Genomic DNA, 25263 nt, shown 5'->3' on the forward strand with positions numbered 1-25263 from the left:
CCTTCAGAGTGAGAGATATATAATCTTCCACAAAAATTAGTACAGTTCAGTACCAATAAAGGCTGTCTTCCGAAACCACACAGATTCGAAGCCACACTCCACAAATTCTACTCGTTTTTCAACAGATAAAACACAGATTTATTAAACAAATAGACCTCAGTGAAAATATGATTTAGCGCTTTCGTCTCCACACTGGAGACCTCTTCAGAATCAATTAAAGCACCTCTCCCATTCCTTTTATACATCCATTGGAGAGTACTAATTAAACAATAATACAATTAATCAATTAAATAATTCCAAAAGTATATATTGATACATATTAGTACATTTTAATGCATGTTAAAGTGCAGTTGGAGTCAGAAAGTGTCAATATAGCTTGTAAATATATGTGTAAAATGTATGACTTCTCTGTAAAAATATTTAAAGTGTGTAAAAATATATATATATATACCTTCACTATAAAAATAATCTATATATTAAATATTGAATATAATTAGTGTGTTATATTACACATGGTGCACCAACACTTGTGTGTAAAGGTGAATAAATATATTAATATATGAATATATGTATATAAGTATTATATACATATTCAATATCCGTATACTTTTGACATTTGATGTTGAATATACTTACAAATACTATACACAGAGGCAGACATAAAAATGTTCAAAAAGTAAAATTTTTAGACATGTAAAGTTAATATAAGGTGGATATATGATATAAATAAATAAATAATGTGTATTAAAATTCTAAAACCTAAGGTACATAAATACCAACATAAATATTAGTATGAATTTTCTAAACACTAAGAGGTGTATTTAATGTATTTTTAAGATTTGTGTCTCTTGGGGTCTCCTGATAAGATTTTTAGGGCTGGTGTAATTGAAATATGGTCATTAAGACCCTTCCCACTACAAGCATCGAGTTTAAGTTGCCATATCATCTCTCTATATGCTAGTTTGGTCTCCCAATCACCACCTCTCTCAAAATGTAAAACTTCTTCAAGGACCCAAAACTTGTAATTAGCTTCATGACATGTTTGTGAATGTCTAAAAAGTGCATTATTTTCATTCTTCCGGTTGATATCCCTCATGTGTTCATATATTCTTTTCCTTAGATGTCGTTCTGTTTTGCCAATATAGTATGCCCAACAAAATTTACAACATCAAATGTCAAAAGTATATGGATATTGAATATGTATATAATACTTATATACATATACATATATTCATATATTAATATATTTATTCACCTTTACACACAAGTGTTGGTGCACCATGTGTAATATAACACACTAATTATATTCAATATTTAATATATAGATTATTTTTATAGTGAAGGTATATATATATATATTTTTACACACTTTAAATATTTTTACAGAGAAGTCATACATTTTACACATATATTTACAAGCTATATTGACACTTTCTGACTCCAACTGCACTTTAACATGCATTAAAATGTACTAATATGTATCAATATATACTTTTGGAATTATTTAATTGATTAATTGTATTATTGTTTAATTAGTACTCTCCAATGGATGTATAAAAGGAATGGGAGAGGTGCTTTAATTGATTCTGAAGAGGTCTCCAGTGTGGAGACGAAAGCGCTAAATCCTATTTTCACTGAGGTCTATTTGTTTAATAAATCTGTGTTTTATCTGTTGAAAAACGAGTAGAATTTGTGGAGTGTGGCTTCGAATCTGTGTGGTTTCGGAAGACAGCCTTTATTGGTACCGAACTGTACTAATTTTTGTGGCAGATATATAATCTTAGTATGCACTGGTTCTTATATATCATTTGGTAAGCATTAAGCATTTCTCTTGTTTTCTTGTCTAATACGTTTGATCCTTTTTGTGACCAGTCTATCACACAACAGCTCTTAAGAACAGGAAGAGCAAATTGATTTATAGCTCAAACATTATTCCTAGATGTCAACACAGTTTTCAGTATAAGAATTACATCTTCTAAAGTATCCCTTACTGAGCGCTATTCTTATGTGTTCATGTTTTACTGTAGACACTTAATCGATTCCCAAGTATTTATAGTACACAGACTCCTGATCAAGTTCCTTTATATCTCATTTCTCTCCCAGGCTGATATTGTTCTGGTGCTACAGTTTTCCTTTCATAAATATTAATTTTACACATTCATGAAGACCAAATGTCATTCTTATGTCATCTGAAAAAGAGCCAAAAATGTGTAGTTGTGCTTTCAAAATCCTTATCTGATGAACTATACAATTTTAAATTATCCACAAAAACTAAGGGAAATGTTTGTTTTCTAGACGTTATAGCCTTATCTGTTAACTAAATAGCTTAATGAGTTAAAGGCAAGAGAAAACAACAGTAGTAAAAAAGAATCACCCTGGAATCGCAGAATTTCTTTTTTTATACCTGGATTAAAACTTTTGTCTTTGTAATGGTTTAGCTGCAACGTAGTTTGCCATTGTTACATAGTCACTAAAATGTAACTGACCAGCTTAGAGTACATATTATAGATCTGTAAGCATTCCATAATCCATGAGTGTTAAAGGCAGCCATTTTTTGTTTTTTGTAATCTATCCGTGCTATACTTAGATTGCCCCCCCCCCCCCACTTTTAACTCTGCATAATGGATTTGTTTAGGAACAACTGATCCTTTGTTCCATATGACATTCTTTTATTACCTTTTGTTCTATTGCCATGATTACTTTTTTCCTTAATGACTATAAACTATCTTGGTTTAATTTCTCCAAGTGTTTTGGGTTTCTAATACGATGACAGGAATGGACCACATTCTCAAGTCAGGGTACAACAGAGTTCATAAAATTAGAATTGTTTCAATCTTTGATTTTAGCTAAAAGTGCTCTTCTCAGCACCTATAATGTGCCTAGAAGTGTTTTCTTCTGAATTTTTTATTGGGTTACATGTATTACTAGCACGTTTAAGTACAACTATAAATTATTTTTATTAGACCTGTTGATCCTACTACTATTGGAACTTTCTGGGTATCATTCTCCCATGTTGCTGTCACCTTTGCCTGCAAATCTTGGTGTTTTATGACTTTATGTTTTCCTGTGGTGCACTTCAGTAAATCAGCTGTTTGGAATGTCAAATGTTATATGGTTGAGACCATATGACTCACTTTCCAAAAAGTCAATGTTTTCTACAGAGATCACAATACATTTCACCTTTCCTTTTTTAAATGCTGTTTTTGCAGTTATCAAAACCATACCTCTCAACAGTTAATCAAAAGAAATCTGGACAAAGCTAAAAATAATGGGGGACAAAGGCACAAAAATACAGACATATTTTAAATACTGCTCCTATAGACTTAGAAAGTTGTTACAATAACAGGATTTGCGTTAGCATTCATTTTCAGAATGATACAGTCTGAAACTCAAATGTCTGTCATAGTTTAATGAGTTCAGTCCTCAGTGATTTGCCATAAAAGCACAAATTTTATGAGTAAAAGACCAAAATTATGAGAGGAAAATCTGCATAGTAGAGAGGTATGATCAAGACCATATGTCATTCCTTTATCATGTAAAAAACTTTTAACCATTTCTAGTTATGCTTTCAAATCTTCATCTGATGAGTTATACAATTTTAAGTCATCCACAAAAAGTAGATGTGAAGACTTTGAACAAGGCCTTTTACTAGGAGCCAAATTGCTACCATAATATAATCTGTGAAGTAATCAGCTCAGCTTGTTAAGGGTAAAACAAAACACCAGCAATGACAAAGAATCACCATAGAATACCCCCCTTTGAATTTTCATGCCTGGGCTAATGATTTGCTCTTTGCCATGGCTCAAGTGCAAACTGGTCACTGTAATATAATTTATCAATGGAATACATATCTTAATCATCTGTAAGCATTCTTTTATCTATGAAAGTGGGATGCATTTTTGTAACCTGTCTAAGCCATATTTAGATTATTCCCCTTTTTCATCTCTCTATTATGGCTTTATTTAGCAACAAATCATCATCTGTTCTATATGGCTTTCTTTTATTACCTTTTTGTTCTAGTGCCATTAATTGTCCTTTTTCCTAAATGACAATAAATCTTGTATAATTTGATTCCGGTACATAATGGAAGGCAAGTTTTTTGTCTATAGCTCTTAGACTGATGTTTTCTGGGATGTGCATATAAATAATCAGATTAAATCTTTCTGTAATGATGTTAATACAATTAACTAGAAGTAGAAATTTGATACTGCATCTTGACATGGGGGTTTCCACTTAGGAGCTTTTCTTAATTTTGTTTCAGTTTCTGTGGTTACTGTGTCATCTTATCTACCTTTTTTTTTTAATTCTTCTGTCCTTTCACCATCTTTGTTATGTTCAGTGGAGTCTTCATAAATACTTGCCCAAAATGTACCTAGATCTTTTTTTGGTGTTGTTTCTATAACTTTTGCTTGGTGTTCCAGTTGTCTATAAAACCTTTTGAGGTCACTAATAAATTGGTTATTTTGTGCTTCTTTTTGAAGATATTCAGCTGGGAGGTGGTCGGCAGCTAGTGTAGTAGGTTTTAGCTTTTTGAGTAAGGTCCGGATCAGGTTGGTAGGTAATGTTTGAAAGGTAAAGGTGGGTTTGGTGCTGGGTGGATCAGGGCTAGATGTGCTAGAGCTGGTGTTTGTGTCCGATGGAGTGAGATGGGTAGCTAGAGACTGGATAGTTTCAGTAAAGACGGAGTTGAAGCCGTTTGCAATTTCTACAGGGAATTTATCAAGGGCAGCTGATGGGGTAGGAGGGCGGAATGGCCTGGGTGGAGAATATTGTTAATACCAGCCCAGAACATTTGAGGTTTTAGCTGATATTTTTGTTGTAGGAGGGTGTAGAGATTTCTTTTTTGTCTAGAATGACAGATTTTTTGGTCTGATTCCTTAGCTGCCTGTATCTTACTTGGTCCATAGGGGCTTTGGTAACATGCCACCTGGCCCAGGCACTGTTTCTTACTTTAAATTTGTTTTTTGTTTCTTTAGATAGCCACAATACAACTGTGGCTTTTACACTGATGGTACGGGTAGGAGCATGGTGGTTAAGGATAGCCAGAAATCTGGTATTGAAGTACTCATCTGCTTCTTGTAATATCCTATTTATTTCTGGTGTATCACATGAATTTCTCTTAACAGTTCTGTTTACTGTATTCATTTGTTCTAGCAAACATTTAACATTTTGAGTCTTATTTGTTTCCTGTGCTCTAGTTTTTTCATTTATCTTCATATACCTATCCATCTCTATTAAATAAAGCAGGTTTTTCCTTAGATCATTCTCTTCTGGAATGAGAGCATCTTCCTTCCTCTCTGTTTTCACTGAGAATTCTACATTAAACTTAAGAACATCTTTCTGTGACATGTCAAGTTGAGTTGCATCTTGCTTTATCTGCTGTTCTTTTACATGTACACCTATTGACCTGTCATGCCTCAACATGACTTAAATCAGGGTTGGCACTGTTTCCTACTCCTTCATTTGTAGTGCAACTTCAACTGGCTTTCATACAGGTCTCCTACAGGAGCCTCCAGAGACTACTATGTGGAAAATCTTCTTGAGATGACACCTACGCCACCTGCAGCTCCTTAATCTAGAAGACCCAAGGTTCTTTCATGTTCTGACACCATTTGTATTGAATTCCCACACTAAGCCCTCACTATACAGGTTGTATATCACTTCAATTTCTATTTCTTTCACTTCTATCTGACTAATATTTTTTTCAACATTACCCCTTTGTGCTCATATTTTTATTATTGTGAAATTTTCTATATTTCTTTTCAAATATCACTAGAGCTGTTCTGTGTGTGCACGCGCATGCGTGTGTTTATTCGTTTTGCTTTATTCTGTAGTATATGTATAGCTATCGATATATATATATATATATATATATATATATATATATATATAGAGAGAGAGAGATAGATCTATATATATATATATATATATATATATATATATATATATATATATATATATATATATATATAAATCACATACACAAATTGCATTGTATCAGTTATCTTTTTCTTTTCTGTGTCCTTGTTTCTTTTTTATAATTTTCAAAAAGCTCTGTTTTGGTCATTATATTATTAACTCTATAATACTGTTCACTGTTTCTTTGTCGACATAATCTATTTTTATTTATATGTTCAATTAAGAAGCATATTCTGAATTTTTTTTTTAGTGCAAATTCTTTTCATTCCTCTAATTTTTTTCTTTTACCTTGCTAAATTTCCTCTGTCTGGAAATTCTGTTTATTTGTATAATACTAACAATAAGTAATTTTTCCTTTATCCTTAATAGCGTACTTTGTCATCTGTCTCTTTTTTTCTTTCTGTGCCTCTTTGTTGGCCTGTTTTTGAGGACTACTTTTTTTCTTCTACCACAGGGGAGCACCGTCCCCTGATTCTGTCCTAACCTGTGGTGGGAACATTTCCACATGCGGAGGATTTTATCCTTCCTTTGTTTTCAGTTCTAGTACCAATATGCACACCAGGAGTGGGCACTTTTTATCCTGGGATCAGTGCACCCTATATTTCTCCATGATACATTTAGTAAATCATGGTTTGCCACATGAAGGTACTCAATGGAGCTTGATGATGATTTCAGTTCCAGCAATTCAACAATAGCCCCTTTATCTGCTGATTTCATCTGTCCTTTCAGACCCTCATATGAATGGAATGATGGTCTTTAAAACTACAGCCATATTAATTTGCTTATTATTATGAAAATTTAAAAAGGCGGTATTGATAAATATTTGTCTCAGCCACTTGTGATTTTAACGAGAAAAGATGATAGGCATGCCTGATTAGCTCAATAACAACCTGGCTTCAGATTATGCTACGTCTTGTGTGCTAAAACTGAAAAAAAACATATACTATAGATGAGTGATGTATTATTTTAAAAGTAAGAAATTAAAACTGTATTAGTCATATTTACCACAACATAATTAATGAGAATCCTAATATGTAAGCATTAAAAAATTTTAGAGAAGTAAATCAGAAGTAACAGCCGCAGTGACTGACTGACATCTGCTTACTGTATAGCCAGGCAATGTCAGAGACATTGTATAAAAATGTTCAGGAAGGTCATTTAAGAATCATGCAAATTAAAGTTATGATAGGAAGCAAGGAAAGAAACACTGACATACTTTTTGCCATGAAAATGCTCAGAATAACACAATGGTATTGGTTCAAATGTCCAGAGTCTAAGACTGATTTAAGTACAACTTTCTTTTTTTTTTAGTTAAGGGCAGAAAGGGCCTATTACTTATAACTGCTGGCTACACAACATTTTTGACAAATGAGCCATTATCTCCATATCCTCACATGCAGTAGTCGGATCTCTTTAAAATACTTGCTTCTTTTGGAATAGAAAGGATGGTGGTGATTGCTTTGGTACACCTTTTAACAGTTAATAATGAGTGCTGTGCATGCTGAAAGAGGTATCTACAGAAATGTTATTTCACTATGGTCACAGGCCGGTGGCATAGCCAAGTTCATCAAAATGTATTAAAAACTATAATATGTGCCAAGGACAATGGAACCCACTGTAAGCAGCAGTTTAATATTATGCTGACACCACACAGTTTATCCATTCACCCTGATTTTGGAGATAAGTCAACTAATCTCCTGTTTGTTTTGAAATGTAGAAATGTAATACACTAGATAATTAGGCAGAAGGGTGGAAGGGAGGAAGTAATGAAGTGAGGCGAATACTGACCTTTTATGAATGCTGACCTTTTATGAATGGCCCAAGAATACTGTTTTATTGAGGGTGAACTGTATTAGTGAGAGGGAATTGAGAAAAGCATGGCTCATTATTTATGCAAGATCATATCATATAAATGACATAAAAATGTAGAGTACTGTGAAAAATGGAAACTTCATATCTTTTCTGATGGTTGAACACAACATTAGTGGTGTTGCATGGGTGGATTTGACCATTATTCTAATTTCGATATTGTACCAGAAAGTGACAACTCCAGTCAAAGAGTGCTTGTCAGTCAGTCCTTCATGTCCACATGGCCCCTAAGAACTACAAGTATCTTTTTCTACATAAACAACTATGCATGCTCATTTGTCATAAAGGCTAGTAATAAATTTATTTTACAGGTCATGTAAAATTGATTCAAAACAATCAATTAAAAATTTAAGTGAATGTATTTTTCTCTACAGATTCAGCAGACCATATACTTTTACCATAAATTATATATAGTTATGAATGTTTATGTGTGTGTATGTTTTAACAGTAATACTGATGTCACAAATGTATATATCACAAATAATGAGATACATAGGATCCATAAATGTTTTAGCTATCATGAGTTAACATTTAGCAGAGGGAGGTAGAATTCTCTTCATGTTTCACAGAATAATAATCCTTCTGTGAGAAGAGAAAACTTGCTATTAGCATACGTAATACTAAACTTTAATCAATGAACTTTGAAATTGTAGGCAGATCAGTTTATTTTTCAAGTTGTGACAGACATTACATGACATTGCAATCCTTGTATGCACTTGATGCTTGTTGCATGCATACCTAAGCTAATAGCAAACGTACTTATATCTACTGATGCCAGAATAAAATGTCTATTAACTGAATAATGTTTCTGACTGCTTTACCTTACTTCTACTTACTGGCTCTAGTTAAACTATCAAATTAACTGTTACTAGAATTCTCCATTTATTCTCATTTAGCAGTTCACTTCCATACAGTTTTGCAGTGAGCTGTATTTTCTACATGCATTAAACAACTGTTAGCTTCAATCAGGGTTCATAGGTGTATACTAGGCTAATGGCTCTGGAGCCTTTACAAGCCTAACCCACAGAAGTGCCCTGACATCATGCCGCCCAACGTTAGTTCACAGTGCCTCTATCAAGTAGAGCCACTGGAGTGATCCCCGGGGTGAACTTTCAATTTCACATCTACTCATCAAGATCTTATGTATCTGTTCAATATTTTACCAATCATGGTGTTTCATTTGTCTAAAAATATCTTGTTTTCATAACAAATCTTGTTTGTGTCTTGAAATAAATGCATTTGCATCAAATGATTGTTCCTCAGGCAGCTCCATTGGCATTGGGGAATAAAGACCTGACTATGACCTACACAATCTACATTTAATGAGATGTACAAGCATATCTGCTGAAGCTGGAATAAGGAGGATGCCCATGCCTCACCTCAAGGTTGTGGGGGGTATAAACTGATCATTCTGTATAACAGAGCTTCAGACTAAGGATGGCAATGTCTCACCAAGCCATGAACATCAAGTGGACAGAAGCATACATCACTTGCACCACCTTACTCGTGTGCCAACCCCTATCCCTCACCCTGCCCCTGACCTAACCCCAACCCTATACATTACTTTCCCTAAGGGTAGCACTAAAAAAAGTATTCAGACACAGAATACATATAAACATGGATGACACTAAAAGTATTCCCTCACCAAGCCAAAACCCTAAACCTAAACAGCAGACACTAGTGTACACACATACACTTTGACCCACATATACAACACTAAAACTATCCCCTTACTCAACCTTATCTGTAACTCTAACCTCTTTTTTGGCAACACAAACACATGAAAACACAGGCATTTGCAAAATAGGATCTGCAGTTCACTTTATTGACCACATAAATGTTTGATAAAGTGAACTGCACTAATATAGTGGGAACACAGTAGGAGTCTCTGCAATAACACAAGTAATACATTCTCTGTCCAGGGGAAGAGGGCAGGACATTAAAAGAAAAATATCTTCACAGCCAGGATACTGGCAGGAGTGTGAGTAATCCCCTTTGGCTGCTTGACTGTTGACCTCACTGAATCTCTCCTTTCCCTGCACTTGGGATATACCAGTACAAAGTAATGAAAGAATTAGTCAACTCCATTTGGGGGAGGCTTGATTATTAGCAGGCACGGGCGTAAAATGCACCTTTGAATGATTGTTCTATGAAGAGCATAGATTTATAGATTCATAGACTGTTACTAGGCTAATGACCCAAAGGGCCTTTCAAACCCTAGCCAACTTTTCCCAAAATAATAATTATGTCCTGCATCCAAATAGGACACTGAAGACCAGGCATTTATAAGCTACCTAGTCCATAAGGGGCATGTGTGCCAGGTCCAGTATAAATTTCCTATTCCCCATCCACTGGTCTAGGTTGTACTTAAGCTGGGGAATTGATAAACTGAACTTCACACAGACTGGAAGCCTGTGCCATAGGAGGGGCAGTATTTGGGCACATATCTGTCTTTCCAGCATGTTCTGTTTAAGTCACAGACAAAATTCAGTTCCCTAGACCTTGTGTTTTGGTACATTTTGACTTACAGATATGCAGGAGATTCACAAGTGCAGGGTTTGTGGATGCCATCTAAGCATTACACAGATCACCCTTCAGCATTCTATAGGGAAAGGGCTTTAAGGCACTTTGCATAAGGCAGGTTTATTACACCTGTATTTTTTAGTTGCTTTATTGGGTGAGAATTATAAAATATTAGATGCTTCTAAGAATCACTAGCTTCTTGTACTTTTATTTTTATCTTCCCGCATTCTTGCAGGATTTTGCTGTTCTTTCAACTAGAAACTCTTTTTCAGGGTAAAGTTGCACAAGCACCCCTACCTACTCACTTGATATAGTGAGTTCCTAAGGTACATACAGTAGCACATCTTTATTGAATCTGTTACATTTTTTTTCTCATTAAATTTATTATTAGGTTTCTCATCAAGGTATCACATCAGTACTAAACAAACTAACACCAGTTCACAAACAAATACACCCCATACTCACCTTCTGCTATTGCCATATCTCTATTCTTCCAACCTTCTGTAAGATCTTTGAAAAAAAATTGTCTACCTCTGACTTATATCTCAAAGCATCATATTCTTTTCATAAACAGCATGGGTTCTTGTCAGATACACTGAAGAAGGCATTGATTGCAGAAACCGGTCTGGCTCACTAATAAAGGTCTGTTTTCAGCCAGTTATATGCTATTCATTTAGTATTTTCATTTTATTTTGTGACTTCTGGATCATATACTGCTGGCCTTGTGGTATACATTCTTGTCAGATAAGAACACCTACACAGGATTAAAGTTACTCACAGATGACATTCTCATGACAGTTGACAAGCACATGTAATATCTATCCATTTATATATATATCTCACCAGGGCCTTCAACCTCATTAAATACTTACCGCTCATACTTCACCTAACCGAACAAGGTGGCAGACCTGATACCATTCCCTGGGCCTGGAGGTATTTTACAGACATACATTTCACAGTTAATTATAAGAACTGTAACTCTCACACACTCTACCAAAAGGAGTTCCATATGGTTCTATTCTCACCCTTCTGCTATTTGATATATATATATATATATATATATATATATATATATATATATATATATATATCTTCTTTTGTACTCTAATGACATATTCATCTAACACACTATGAACTCATTAGCTATATACCATCATGAGCTACAATCTAATTTCCTCTGCTTCAGTATATGGATCAACAAGAAAAATCTCATTCATAACGCATCAAAACAAAAACAGTGTCATTTGATGCTCATCAGCAGCTCAGCAGATTCCCTAATACTATAGTGATCTATCAGACCAACAACTCTTCTTTGGAGCAAACGTCCTCCTTCAGATACCTTCATCTGTGGTTAGACTTCACACTCAATTTCATCATCCATCTTGAAAAAGTGTACAAAACTGAACCCCCCTTCTATTCTGGCACAAAAAGTATTCCCTTTTCTGTAATACCCAACCAGAATTGCAACAAGGAAAGGAATCCCACTTCCTCCACTCAAATTCCTTTCTTGTCTCATAGCCAAAAATTCCACTACTATTCAAACATTAGAAAACAAACTTTGTAGATTTATCACTCTTTCCCCAGGAAATGACCACTGCTATACAGCTACAGAAAAAGCAATCCAGCTCTCAGTTATGCAAAGAGAAGGTTTACTACTAGCCTCACAGCTCTATAAGCTCCTACACAAACAGTTTGTCCCTACTTTATCCTCTAAATTAAAAAGACAAGACCCCACATAAAAGCTCAGTAAACTGAATTATATTAGTCCTTTAACACAAATCACACTTTCCATGCCTCTGAATTCTGTATACCAGGCTTATATATATATATATTGCTCTTTCTTCCTAAATGTAAAGCAAGATTTGTAGCAAAATGAGAATTGATTACAGTGTAATGTTATACACTCACTTCTCTGGTTTATGTATGTTTGAATTCTTAGCAACACACTTTGTTTTCTTATTTATTGTTACATCATGCTTCTGTCACCTTATGTAGTCTGTACAAGCGGTCATATTATTGATCCCAGGCTGAGTCTAAATTGGTTAGACTTGATCACTGTTCTAGTCCATCTAACAAATTCAATCAATCAGTTATCTACCTAGTAATTCTAGGTTGCTATTTTATGTATCTGTCTGGCAAATGTACCTAACAATTTTTGTAGTTTATAGCTGTAGTCTTCTGTAGTCTGTATTTGCTTATCCCTTTTTATTGCAGCACTTATTTCTACTGGATTTGACAGTTTAGTATATGATTTTGTACTTAAACCTAAAGTTTTATCGATGACATCAATACATGGCTGCTAAGAGTACTGGCTGTCACATTGTATATGACTGTTACAGATCCATTACATGCACATAGGTAAGTAAAAAAATAGATGCATATTTTCTCCTGTTAATCTTGTCTTTATATTTGTTAATGACTTTGTGTATTTTTGTGTTCCATTATTTTGTACTTGTATCCATTGTTACTATTATCAATTTATTATTGCTCCAAATGGGCAGCTCTCTGTGCAAGTAATTTGCTTTGGTGTATATACTGAATTAAGTAATTTACACTAACAGCAAGTCTTTTGGAAGTTGCCCTACAACTTACAGCCTTCAAAACCGCACCCTGAAAAAGCAGGCATTTACAGACTGAGCTTCATTAGCAGACTAAGAGAAACCTCTAGTGAGACGCACACTATAGGTGTACATCACAAACTTGCAGAATGAAACAACAACCTGCAACTCACTCAGATGTATACATTACATTGTTGTGGGCACTGTACTCAGAAGGAAAGACAAACCAACCACTGAGCTTTGATTCTGATAGCTGAAAAAATGAGCAATGGGTGGGAATAGAACACTGAGCTATTATTGTCTCCCATCCATGAGATGAAGAATTGAGCAGCTGAACAAGCTAAACAAACCTGCAGAAAACTGCAGTTAAACATACAGTAATATCATCAGTGAAGGCACTTTAGTGCAGTACATATAGAAAATGTGTACTAATGCCATGCAGACTGCAGCTCTGGCATAATGTGTCAATGATGTGCCGAGAAATAGCCCATAGAGGATTTAAAACCACAGCCTTCAGCACATATAACCTGAATAGTACTATATTTACATACTGAGCTCAATCAGTGGTGCAATAAATCCTCACAGTGAAAAACACACAATAGCAGTGAGAGACGCAGACAACAAAGGAAGTTTACTAAGCTGAAAACTGCACCCACTGCCATCATAATAGTAGGGCAGCAGCACCTTAGCATGTTACATTATATATATAACTCAACAGAGGTCTCCAAACACCAACACTGACAGATATCTAATCAACCCTAAAGTGAATATATTCAGTATTGAATGCTCAACCTACATGCCAGTACTGTATACAGCAAAGTCTAACAACTATCTCCCTTTATGCTTAACACTTACTCTATGGGCACTTGTGTTTTTCCAAAATAACTGGAAAATCACATATAGTGTGAAGTTGTTGGGAAACAAATATTTCCTAATATATCTTCTGCTTTTGCAGTAAACTATCAACTTGGCATATTGAACACCATAGCATTACAGGGTAGACCCTAAACAACCAACAGTATAGAACACAATTTGTTTGTATGGTAACAATTTATCTATAGTCTATGACACTGCCGACAAATCATACATATGCAGACGTTAAGTACTATTCTGGACATTTGGTAATGTGCAAACCTGTGGAAAATCTATACCTAGCCACCCTGACTACTGGTATGACAACTGACAGGATTACTATCATGTAAATCTTTATGACTTGTAACAGGTGCTGTCATGCCAGCACTCCCTGGGATGCCCAAGCCTCCTCTTGTGCAGCTGCACATTCTCTGGATTCTCTTCAAGAGGTGTTGAGAAAGACATGGGAGTCTGTTTTAATGGCAGATAGTGTCAGTTTGCATGTGGAGTCTGCTTTAATGGCAGACAGTGGAAGTTTGCATATGGAGTCTGCTTTAATGGCAGATAGTGGTGGTTTGCTTGTGGAGTCTATTTTAATGGCAAATAGTGGCAATTTTATGTGATGGCTTAAGCCATGGCTTACTTGCAGTACATAGTTGGTAACTGCTTTTTCAACTCAACCTCCCACAGGCCTAGAAGGCTGGGATTTCCCATTTACATTGTAATGGTAGTGGTACTGCTCACCACTTCTTGAGATGCCAGTGGCATGTGGGTCCTCTTCTGTCAAGCTATTCTATGTCCATGGCTTATATTAAGGCCATTGGTAATCTCTCCCAAGCAGCCTTGGCCTATATTGCTGATGTAAGATTCTGGACATCCATGGGCAACACCTTTGGTCTTTAAAGTCTGTGACTGAATCCATATTTGTCATTCCAGTACTACAAACAAATTATCACAAGGTGTAACACTGCTCCTTGTTGCATTATGAAAGTTGGAGCCAAGCAGAAATTTTTAAATGAGCTCAAGAAACTCTTTACTAACACCTGCTTACCCACTAAGTAGGTAACCCCAAGCTTCTACAGCTTAACCGGGAATGTATACTTGCCCTGTTAGTATGCTACATATAAAGTAGAAGCACATCTTTTAAGGGGTTAGAGCAGGACTGAACAGGACTGAGAACATTAACACTTTTCACAATTTCCACAATAAGAACATCAGGAATAAAAGAATGTCAAGTTTCTGGCAAGTGCAACTCCAGGGCACAATGCTCACATGTTTCTAAATCACTCCTCTATCATGGTTTGTCTCATCTGCAGACAGTAGGATGCTCATTTTAATAATATTTCTCATATTCATGCCATTATATGACCACTAGTATATGCATTTTCAAATTACACTGCTTCGCAGTTATCCCTTGTAGTATATATGTCTCTGAAAAACTGACATTCTGTTGAGGCCTTTCATCACTCAGATTTGCTAACTGTGACATTGCAATGTTTCCTTTAATGTGGTTATATAAGTTAGCATTATTTGCAACAAATTAAAGTTTAAAAATCTTAACAGATAATGTATGACAAACTGTGCTAACATAAGGAATGACTTTTTATGTTAAAAAGTTTTGGTCAGTTCTCCAAAAAATGTCACAGAGAGCATAAACAAGCAGCTATGAATAATGACATATTCAGAAATTTCTGTTCTCTCCACTTAATGCTCATGCTGTTGCCCTATGTAGAATAATTGATTCATGAATCAAAGATGCAGCACATATACTAAAATTATACTACTAAATTGTAACTGGTCATCTGATAACCTATCAAAAATACATAACCATGTGTTGGAAAACTGGATGTTTGGTGCTCCTGTGTTAAACAAAATGCTACCATTTTAAAAATTAATTTATGCATCGTAAAGTGTGTGTGCATGGCTACTCTCCGAACACTGTGTCAGAACTATGTTATTATACGTGAAATGCATTTTGTAAATAGATATGAATTAAATGAAACATGTATAGAACATCTATTTCTCTCTCTTTTACTTTCTTTTTCTCTGCAATACTTCAGATTTCAAAAAATTTTTAGTAGAATCAGTTGGGCTTAATCTTTAAAAGTACATATCACATAGGTATGTTGTTCACAAAGCTGCCACACTTCTCAGTTGTATTCCGTCCACCCACCCTGACCGTAACCAGGTTAAAAAACTTCTCAAAAGCTGGCTACAACCTTCTATGGGAGGGTATCAGTAGCCTCACACAACCGACCCCCTCGGAGGATGCAGACAAATATGATAAACAGTATGCCAGTTCGGTAGACTAGCACCTGTACAACTGCATGGACTCAGCCATAACCCAGCAGAACTAAAACCTGCTCTTTAAGGAAACACAAACCTATCCTGTGGACATCCTCTATTGACAGGCTTTACAACAAAAAGAAGAAACTTTTGTCCAAAGTTAAAAAGGCACAAATTCCCAATTGGAAAAACTCCCTCCTTAGCCTCAATAAGCAAACTATATCACTAGCAAAAACCTCCAAAGCCAGTTATGAATTGAAACTATCCTCCAAAGCAAATGATAAACACAAAACCTTTTTCAGTTATGTCAGTAATCTCCATGGCAAAGGCCAAATGTGTTCCAAATTTGTTCTTAATGGCACCACTTACACTGATAGTGTTGACTTAGCCAACCTGCTAGCTGGTAGGTTCAGTGCAAACTTCATGCTTCTTGCCCCCACAAAGGCTCATTCAACATCCCCGATACTTGTCCACACCTCACATCTCTGTAGATCAAGTGTTAAGAGCCCTATCCAAGGCACAGAATACAGCTTCCATGGGACCTGATAGTATCCCAGACTGTATTCTGTACCATCTCCAGCAAAAACTAGCCTCGTCATTGAACACCCTATTCAACCATAGCCTAAGTACAGGCTTCATTCCAGCAGAGTGGAGAACTGCCATTGTCATCCCTTTGCACAAAGGTGGTGCCACTACTGACCCTGGAAACTATCACTCCATTAGCTTGACAAGTCTGATCTGTAAGGCCATGGAGCATATTATTATGGACCTCATAAACAAGGACATAGGCAATCTCCGAGCACTTGACCCCATCCAGTTCGGATTTGACAAGGGCAGATCTTACCTGTTGAAACTGGTTAACTTTTTTGAGACTGTCACTAAGGCACTGGATGAGGGAAAGTTAGTACATACAGCTTACCTTGATATGGCCAAAGCCTTTGACACAATCCCCCCACTTGGGCATCATTGAAAAGCTAACACAACTTGGTATAAATCCCTATCTCATCAAGTGGGTGGTCAACTGGTTCACCGATAGGACCCACAAGATCAAAATAGGTGTCTTCACCTCCAACAGCAGACCTATCACTAGTGGTTTTCCCTAGGGATCTGTCCTGGAACCTCTACTGTTTGGAATCTACTTCTCAGAGGTCCAGGCAAAGAGAAAAGGCCTGTGGCTGACCAAGTTTGCAGAAGACTGTATGTTGGGTGCTGTCACTGACTCCCCAGATGATGTTAACATACTACAAGATGGTCTCACAGTAACAAATGACTGATGCCAAAGTCATGGCCTTAAGTCAAATACAAAAAAATGTATTATCATACCATTCAGCAAAAACATGGCCCCATGATTACCACATCATCGGCAACCCCCTAAGCACACAACCTGTGGTGAGAGGCCTGGGTACACAAGTTGACAACAATCTCACATTCGACCATCATGTAGTGGCAATGGTCAGAAAATACTTTTACATGGTTCATCTCATAAGTAAATGGATTGTTCATAGGTTCATAGGTTCATAGGTTCATACTAGGCTATCTGCCCAAGGGCATTTATAAGCCTAGCCCATAGTTATGTGGCTTTCGCCACCCCTTTAGTTTGAATAAAAACTATGCCTATCATTTTTCTGTGCCTCTGTCAAGCAGTGACACTGAAGTAATCCCTGGGGTATATCTGCGATCTCCCATCCATTGGTCAAGATTCCTCTTGAACAAGGCCAGCGAGGTGCTCTGCCTCACATGTACCGGGATTTTGTTCCACAGCATAGGGAGTCTCTGGGTGATGAATCTGTCCCTCCAGCACATTCTATTTATAACCGTGTCAAGGTTTAAGTCTCCCGCCCTTGTGGTTCTGAGGGATCTAGATTTTTTGAGGTGAAGCATATTCATCAAATATGGGTTTGACATGGCCTTATATGTCAGGCACAGGTCACCTCTGAGCAAGCGGTATGAGACTGAATAAAGCTGGAGTTCTTTCAGTCGGGCAGCATAAGACATATTTTTGAGACCCTTTATCCTTTTGGTGAGGAACTTTTGGGGCCTTTCAAGCTGCATCAGGTGTCTGGTCAGATACATTCCGAACGGGGCATTGTACTCAATCATAGGTCTAATGAGTGATGAGTACAGGGGGACGATGCCCTCCCTTGATCTAGATGTGAATCCCTTCATGATCAGGTGGGCGATATAGAAGGTTTTCCTAACTACTTTAGCAACATGAGTGTCAAACGAAGACTACTGTCAACTTGGGTCCCCAGATCCCTGATGACTTTTTCTGTGCTCAGTGGATTGTCACCTATATGGTAGCTAGGGGTAACCTTGTTTTTCCCGAAGGGTATGAATATGCATTTTTTGGCGTTTAACTTCAGGCCATGGCTCTGGCACCAGTTATCCATTTCTGTGAGGCCCTTCTGGAGGATATCTGTGTCAGATGTGTTTTCGACTATGGCGCCCAGTTTGCAGTCATCTGCAAACTTTGTCAGCCATAACCCTCCTGTGTTTGCTTGTACTTCAGAAAAGTAGATGCCGAACAAGAGTGGACCCAGGACTGAGCCCTGTGGGACACCACTTGTGACAGGCTTTGAGTCTGACATGGCTCCAGCAACTCTGACCCTGTGGGTTCTGTCGCTTAGCCAGTTTGCAACCCATCTTGTGATGTATGGGTTTACATTCAAGCTGATGAGTTTTTCGATGATACCTGAGTGGGGTATTGTGTGAAGGCCTTTGCCAGGTCGAGGTAGGCTGTATGGACTGCCTTTCCTCATCAATGGCCTTGGTGACTGTCTCGAAAAAGTCAACCAAGTTTAAGAGGCAGGATCTGCCTTTGACAAAGCCAAACTGGGTTGGATCCAAAGTCTGCAAGTTCCCTATGTCTTTATTTATGAGTTCCATTATGATCCTCTCCATGGCTTTGCAGATAAGGCTTGTCAAGCTAATGGGGCGGTAATTTCCAGGGTCTGTGGAGGCACCGCCCTTATGAAGTGGGACCACAGTCGCCGTGCGCCACTCCTTGGGTGCGTATCCTGAGGTGAGGCTAAGATTAAACAGCTGTCCTAACTGTGGGTTTAATTCCTCATTGAGTTCATGAAGCACACAGCCGGGGACACCATCCGGTCCCATGGATGCTGTGTTTTTGCCTTAGTGAGGGCAGTTCTCACCTGGGCGTTGGAGATGTTTGGGGGCTACAATCCTCTGGAATAGATATCTCTCCTTTTGGGGATCGGAGAAGTTTGCACTGAACCTGTCAGCCAGTATGTTAGCAATGTGTGTAGGTTCAGTAATTTTCACATCATTTTGAACTAATTCTGAGCATATCTGGGAGTTTCCTCCTAGGTTTCTAACATAGCTAAAGAAGGCCTTATGATTGTCTTTAGAGTCCTTGGCGATTTTTCTCTCAAAATTTGCCTTTGATGATTTTATGAGAGCTCTTAGTTTTTTACTTATAATGATCAAAGGTGTCTTACCTTTCAAGGATTTTGCTCTATCTTGTAGTAGCTTCCTCCTTTTGTTGTAGAGCTTGTTTATGGCTGGGGTCCACCAGACTGGACGCTTGCCTTTGGTACAGAGAGTCTTAGTTTTGTTTGGGATTGCGTGATCCATGCAGTCCTGTAGGTGCTGGTAGAAGGCATTTGTAAGTGATTCAGCGGTTTGAGTAATGTTTACCACTGGCTCAGGGGCCTTAAAGGAGACCACACTAGTTTTTAGAAGTGTGAAATCGGCTTTTGAGAAGTTTTTCACTGTGGTCTTTTTGTTTCAGGTGGGGCGGGATGAGGACCTCCAGCGAGATTAGTTTATGATCTGATCTCACCAGTGAGGGGTATAATTACGGTGTTGAACATTTTGATATCATGTTCGTGATGATGAGATCAAGTATGTTTTCACCTCTTGTGGGGATGGTGACTAGTTGTTCCATGGCATTTGAGTTTATGAACTCCAGGAATCTTTGGGTTAGAGTGTTCGGGCTTGAGTAGTGTTCCCAGTCTATATTAGGGTAGTTGAAGTCACCTAGTATGATGGTGTTTGGAGATACATTTATCCTCCAATGTTTTCAGGAAGGCCATGTGAGGTTCCTGAGTTTGAGAGGGTGGCCTGTAACATGCTACAAATTGCAGAGCAGTCTTGCCTATGGTTAATTGCACCTGGATGGTCTCCGATGCATCGTGCGTTGCCACCAACCTTGAGGTGTGGGTGTCCTTTATGAATATGGACATCCCCCTCCTTTCTTGGTGTTGTCCGGATTTTGGGGCCGGAACGCATGATATGAGGTGAAACCTGTTAGTGCTGGGGTGCTCTCAGGAGCCTTGAACCAGGTTTCTGTCACAGCACAGACATCGATGTTCTCCATATTGAGAAGGGCCTCGAGTGCGTGCATCTTGAGATTGAGACTTCTGGCATTGAGCAGCATTACCCTTAGTTTTTTTCCTTTTGGTGTTCTAGGGTGGTAGGTTTAGAATTTGAGCCTTGCCTAAAAAAGGCACTATGGGGTGGCAAGAGCCTTTGCCAATATCCGGAAGCCCAGGGGTGACAGGTGCAAGCCGTCCCTTGCGAAGCAGCGTGGCTTGTCCAGCATGTCATCCCAGGCAGACAGACATTGGATCCCCTTTGAATGACACCAGAATTTAAGCCAATTATTAAAGCTGATCATCTTATCACTGTATTGTGGCATCATTCTAGGTGAAGGTAGGATACTGCTCAAGGTCAGGGTCATACCTGCCTGGGCTACATAATCAGAGAGCTCCTCGACGTCCCTTTTCATGTAGTCCAAGGAGGTACGTCTCAGGTCGTTGACACCAGCGTGGACAATGACTGAGTCGTACTTGTATCTGCTGTTGAGAGACCTGAGTGCTTGCGTTATGTGGCGGATTCTAGCGCCCGACAGGCAGCTTACTGTGACCTTCTCCTTACTCAGTCTGGTGAGCGGGGCGTCAGTGTGTCTGACTATGGAATCACCAATGACAAGTGTGTCTGGCATTTTGTTTGGCCTTAAGGGCTGTGACTGTTTGACACTCTGACTGTGTGGTCTATGTGTTGCATGTGTTGGGTCGTGAGGTGGTAGTTGTTTGGGTGTCTGCTTTGGTGGCCTCTGCTGTTTTGGTAAATTTTTGATCAGAGCCTCCGAGTATGTCTTTGTGTGAGTATGTGTATGATTTGAAGTTGTGATGGTACCATGTGTGACTGGGTATGTATTGTGTGTGGTTACCTTCTCCTCCTGTCTGGTCTTGCCAGTCCTATGTTGAGAGAGCTCAGCCTCCAGTTTGGCCGTATAGTTGCATCTCTCGCATGTATTTGTGTTTTGTGGGAGAAGGAGAGGATTGTCTGTGTACATGAGGCAATTGTAACATTGCCTCAATATTCCCAGGTTCACCAGTTGAGCTGGAGAGGACACTAGCAACTGATCCCTCGACATACTAGAAGTAGTAGATAAAGAACTTGTATCCAGGAAAAAGGAGGTTATTACATCTCTGTACTCCTCCCAATTTAGGATAATAATTGAGAACAAAGCCCTGTTTGGTATGTACCTCTCCAAATACCTGCACCAACTGGAAAGACCACAGAAATACCTCACAAAGAGAATCCATGTCTTCCAACACCTGTCCTATGTGGACAGGCTCAAATTACTATCACAATATCTGGTATCGTACAGATTGCTCAGAGCTGATCTGTGTCTTCCCTACGAGGCAATCTCAGACCCTGCTCTACTGGAGATGCTCCATATGCATAAGTCTAATTTGTCACGCATTATCCAATTGAAAGGCCTAAATCTAATATGTGATATTAACAAAACCTGCTGGAGACAGGTTTGTCTCCCAGAGACTGCCCCATCTCTGGAATAGTCTGACCCTCTTAAAGCGCAACCTTGATGAGTGGATGAGAAACCACAAATTTGTCACAGGGGTTCCACCTGTGTCGCTCATTGACAGGGGCGACAGGTGCTGACTGACATTTCATTTCTAGGGATAAACTCTTGGCTAGTCTTGTAAGGTCCCCAAGCCATTAGCCTAGTAAACTCCTATGATCCTATGAGGAACATTCCTTATTTTGTCTTAAAATGCCATGTTTCATACTGTTTCACTCTCAATGGGTATTCCACATATTCATTGCTAAGAACTTATTAAACAAATAACCATGCTAAACAGTACTGATGCTTATTAATTTATTAGCAAACTTTTTTTAAGAATGAAATAACAGTGTTTAACCATGCTGTGAGTTTCCTAGTTAAACTTAAGTTGTACACATTTTGGCAACTGATTTCACATTATGAGAGGTATTGTTTCACATTTTCAAAACAGAATGTTGAATGCTTTGAAGGCTGCAATGTATTTTTTTCTTTTTTGAAACAGCATTAAGGAACAGTAAGCAAGAATTCTAAGTTAGCATAAGTCAACAGAAGTCTTCCACAAATACTATGACTTTTTTGTCAGGTATAAGAAAGAAAGGGAACGATTGTGAACCTTTTGCATTACAGTGTCCCATGCCAGAACATTTTTAAGCTTCAAGAACTTGCATGTTTGAGAAACATTTGCTAATACTTTATCTTGTAAAAAGCTAAAACTTGGCTTCCAATAAAGAAACTGTTCTAGACTATATTGTCAACACTGTGAATTGCTGGGATAAGAGGAATGGGCATTTTATTTCATATTAGCCCAACGGAGGTCATGAGTTTTAAAAAGCAGAAGCTACAACATTCTACATGAGGTTCAATGTTTGCAAAACCAGTTCTAATTTTGGCAGCCTAACACACTTCTAATGTTTAGTAGGTGCTTTTTGAACTGATAACCTCCTTCCGCCCTCAAGCTCAAAATTACTTGCTGCCTATCCCACAACCAAAAGTAAATAAATGACTCTCTTAAGAATGAAAATCATACCTTTTGTTTTGCTTACCCAGTTTGCAAGTCACACAATTGTGTAGGAAGCAGTCATTTGCTTCCATCATTCAGAGTTATAGAGAAGGGAAAACAAATGAGATTAACAAAGGCAGTTAAGATGAATTAAGCGAATCGTCCGCACCAGTTTCAGCATTTTGCATTTGTTGCACTTTTTATAGTCTGCATTTCACATGCAACTCTCTTTTCTTTTGTACAGATTTTTTAATGTATAATGCAAACCCTTTTTTAAAGGAGAAATTCACAGCAACTGTCAGCTGGGGAAGGCTAGATGCTCTAATTGTATGGCATGCAGATGTTTTTGAGGGTGCTTTGCTCTGTGAAGCACATTGCAGCAAGTGTAGCAAGCAAAGGCACTCCCCTGCAGTCACAGTCACAAGTGTGGGAGTACCAAATGGCAAGAGATGCTGCTTTCCAGATAATGCAGAAAAATAAAAAATGGATGAGTGGCAGTGTTATATAGGTCCCTTTACCACCATGGGTCTCAGGCAACCAATTAATTTGCCTTATTATAAACTGCTACTGTTTGCTGAACTCTTAGTTACAGGATTATAGCAAATGTCCTTTTAGTTTTTACAGTAGGTTGCTCATTTTATTCACCCATCCTTGCAACTTCCTTCTATACATTTTAGCAATAAGTTGTATTTTGTGGGGTTCCAAGGTGGTTGCTGGTCATTGAACACACACCTAGTGTTTCTCTTAACTCCAGGCAATAATATCTATCTACTAGAGCCGACATCAGTTGTCAAAACTAGCCAGGAAACAAAGCATGTTGTCTAAAAACAAACATATACTGCTCAAAAAGTATTATTTCTGTAATTAACAGCAAAAACTAACTTCCTCAAGACTATACCTATATTGTGAGTACCAGCCGCATGTTTCCTGGCCTTCACAATGATCAAGACCTAAGGAGAAAAGGATTTTTTAAACAATCTCAAAGACAATTGCTAATCAACCTGAGCAAATGGAGGCACAGAAAAGGACACAACTTCTAAACGGTAGAAACTACTAAACACTGCAGGAAACCACTAAACTGGCCTTGAGATCAAAAACGGAATCATTGTTTTCTATGGAGGATTTGAAAACTGCTCTTTAGCCTCTACAATCAGAAATTCAAAACTTCTAAACTAAACACTCATCATTTGAGAACAGCCTAGGCCAAATAGTAGCTTGTATAGAACAAATGAAACAAAAACAATGGAAAATGAAGCAAGCATTGATGAAATTCAAAGGTACATGAAAGCTAACAATAACACCATAACAGAAATTAATCAGAAATGAATTGATCCAGAGGCTTGGAGTTGGAGAAACTACATATTAATACATGGGGGTTCCGGAGAAATTTGATCATACTCAGCTACTCTCCATAATAAAAGAAATTCTTGACACTCTACTAGACGACAAAACCACTGTCTGGGAAATCACCATAGAAAAAGTACATCACTCCCTTTGCAAATCTTAAAACCCTGAAAATCCATGACAAATCTATGTCAGAATACTAAATGCTTCCCATGTCTCTATTGTTTTATCAGCAGCTAAACAGAAAAAAAAAAACATTACTTGGAGAAGTCACCGTATCTGAATAACGCAAGATCTGACACTCCCCATAAAACATCAGAGACAAGCCTTGTCTAGTTATTGTGCTTATCTAATAAGCAAAAAATGTTGCTTTGAAATGAAATGCCCTGCTTTGTTGTCCTTTCAACACAAAGATTGCACCTACCAGGTCACACCTACCAGGTTGTCAACACAGAAGAATCCACATCTACATTTCTCAAAATATTTAACAAAGTCCCTAACAAATGAAGGACTAACATCGAGCCAGTAACCTCTGCACCAGCTCTCTATCAATATAAACTATAAAAAGAGCAAATAAATATCTGGTAAAATTTGAAGGAAAGCATCTTTTAAAAATAATGATAACTTCAATCCTGCCATTGCAGCATTTCAATGACCCAGGAAGCTCTTAAAAGCTTCTGCATTTGATGTCAATATGTATCTCTTCCTGTATAGCTTAAAATTGCATTAAAATGCAGAAGGCATTATCAGGAGGTGAAAATAATGAATGGAAAGGAGTAAGAAGACAGAATGGTGTAGAGAACAGGATAGAACACTGAGGTCCCTCTTATAGGATGAACAAGATGAATAGAATTAAGACTTTATACATTAAGCTCTTTAAAGGATGAACTGAAGACCTAAATGAGTGAACAAACAAAGCTGCACCTCGGAATACCAATTAAAAGTATGTATATTTACCTTTCCAAGGGCCAAATCAAACTTTCAATAATCAAGGACAAGTTATATAACTATAAATATGTATATATAACTACCCAAAACCATAAAATGTATTATTTGTTGCTGCTGGTCATATATTCTGG

General features: G+C 37.7%; 1 protein-coding gene across 1 annotated transcript in view; it reads right to left on the reverse strand.

Annotated features, from left to right (window-relative positions):
- Positions 1-25263, reverse strand: part of LRRC4C (leucine rich repeat containing 4C) — a 3048452-nt gene that overhangs the window by 2000375 nt on the left and 1022814 nt on the right. The window lies entirely within an intron of this gene.

Source organism: Protopterus annectens, chromosome 17.part0 (assembly GCF_019279795.1).
Source record: "Protopterus annectens isolate FY-2018-M chromosome 17.part0, PAN1.0, whole genome shotgun sequence".
NCBI lineage: Eukaryota > Metazoa > Chordata > Ceratodontiformes > Protopteridae > Protopterus > Protopterus annectens.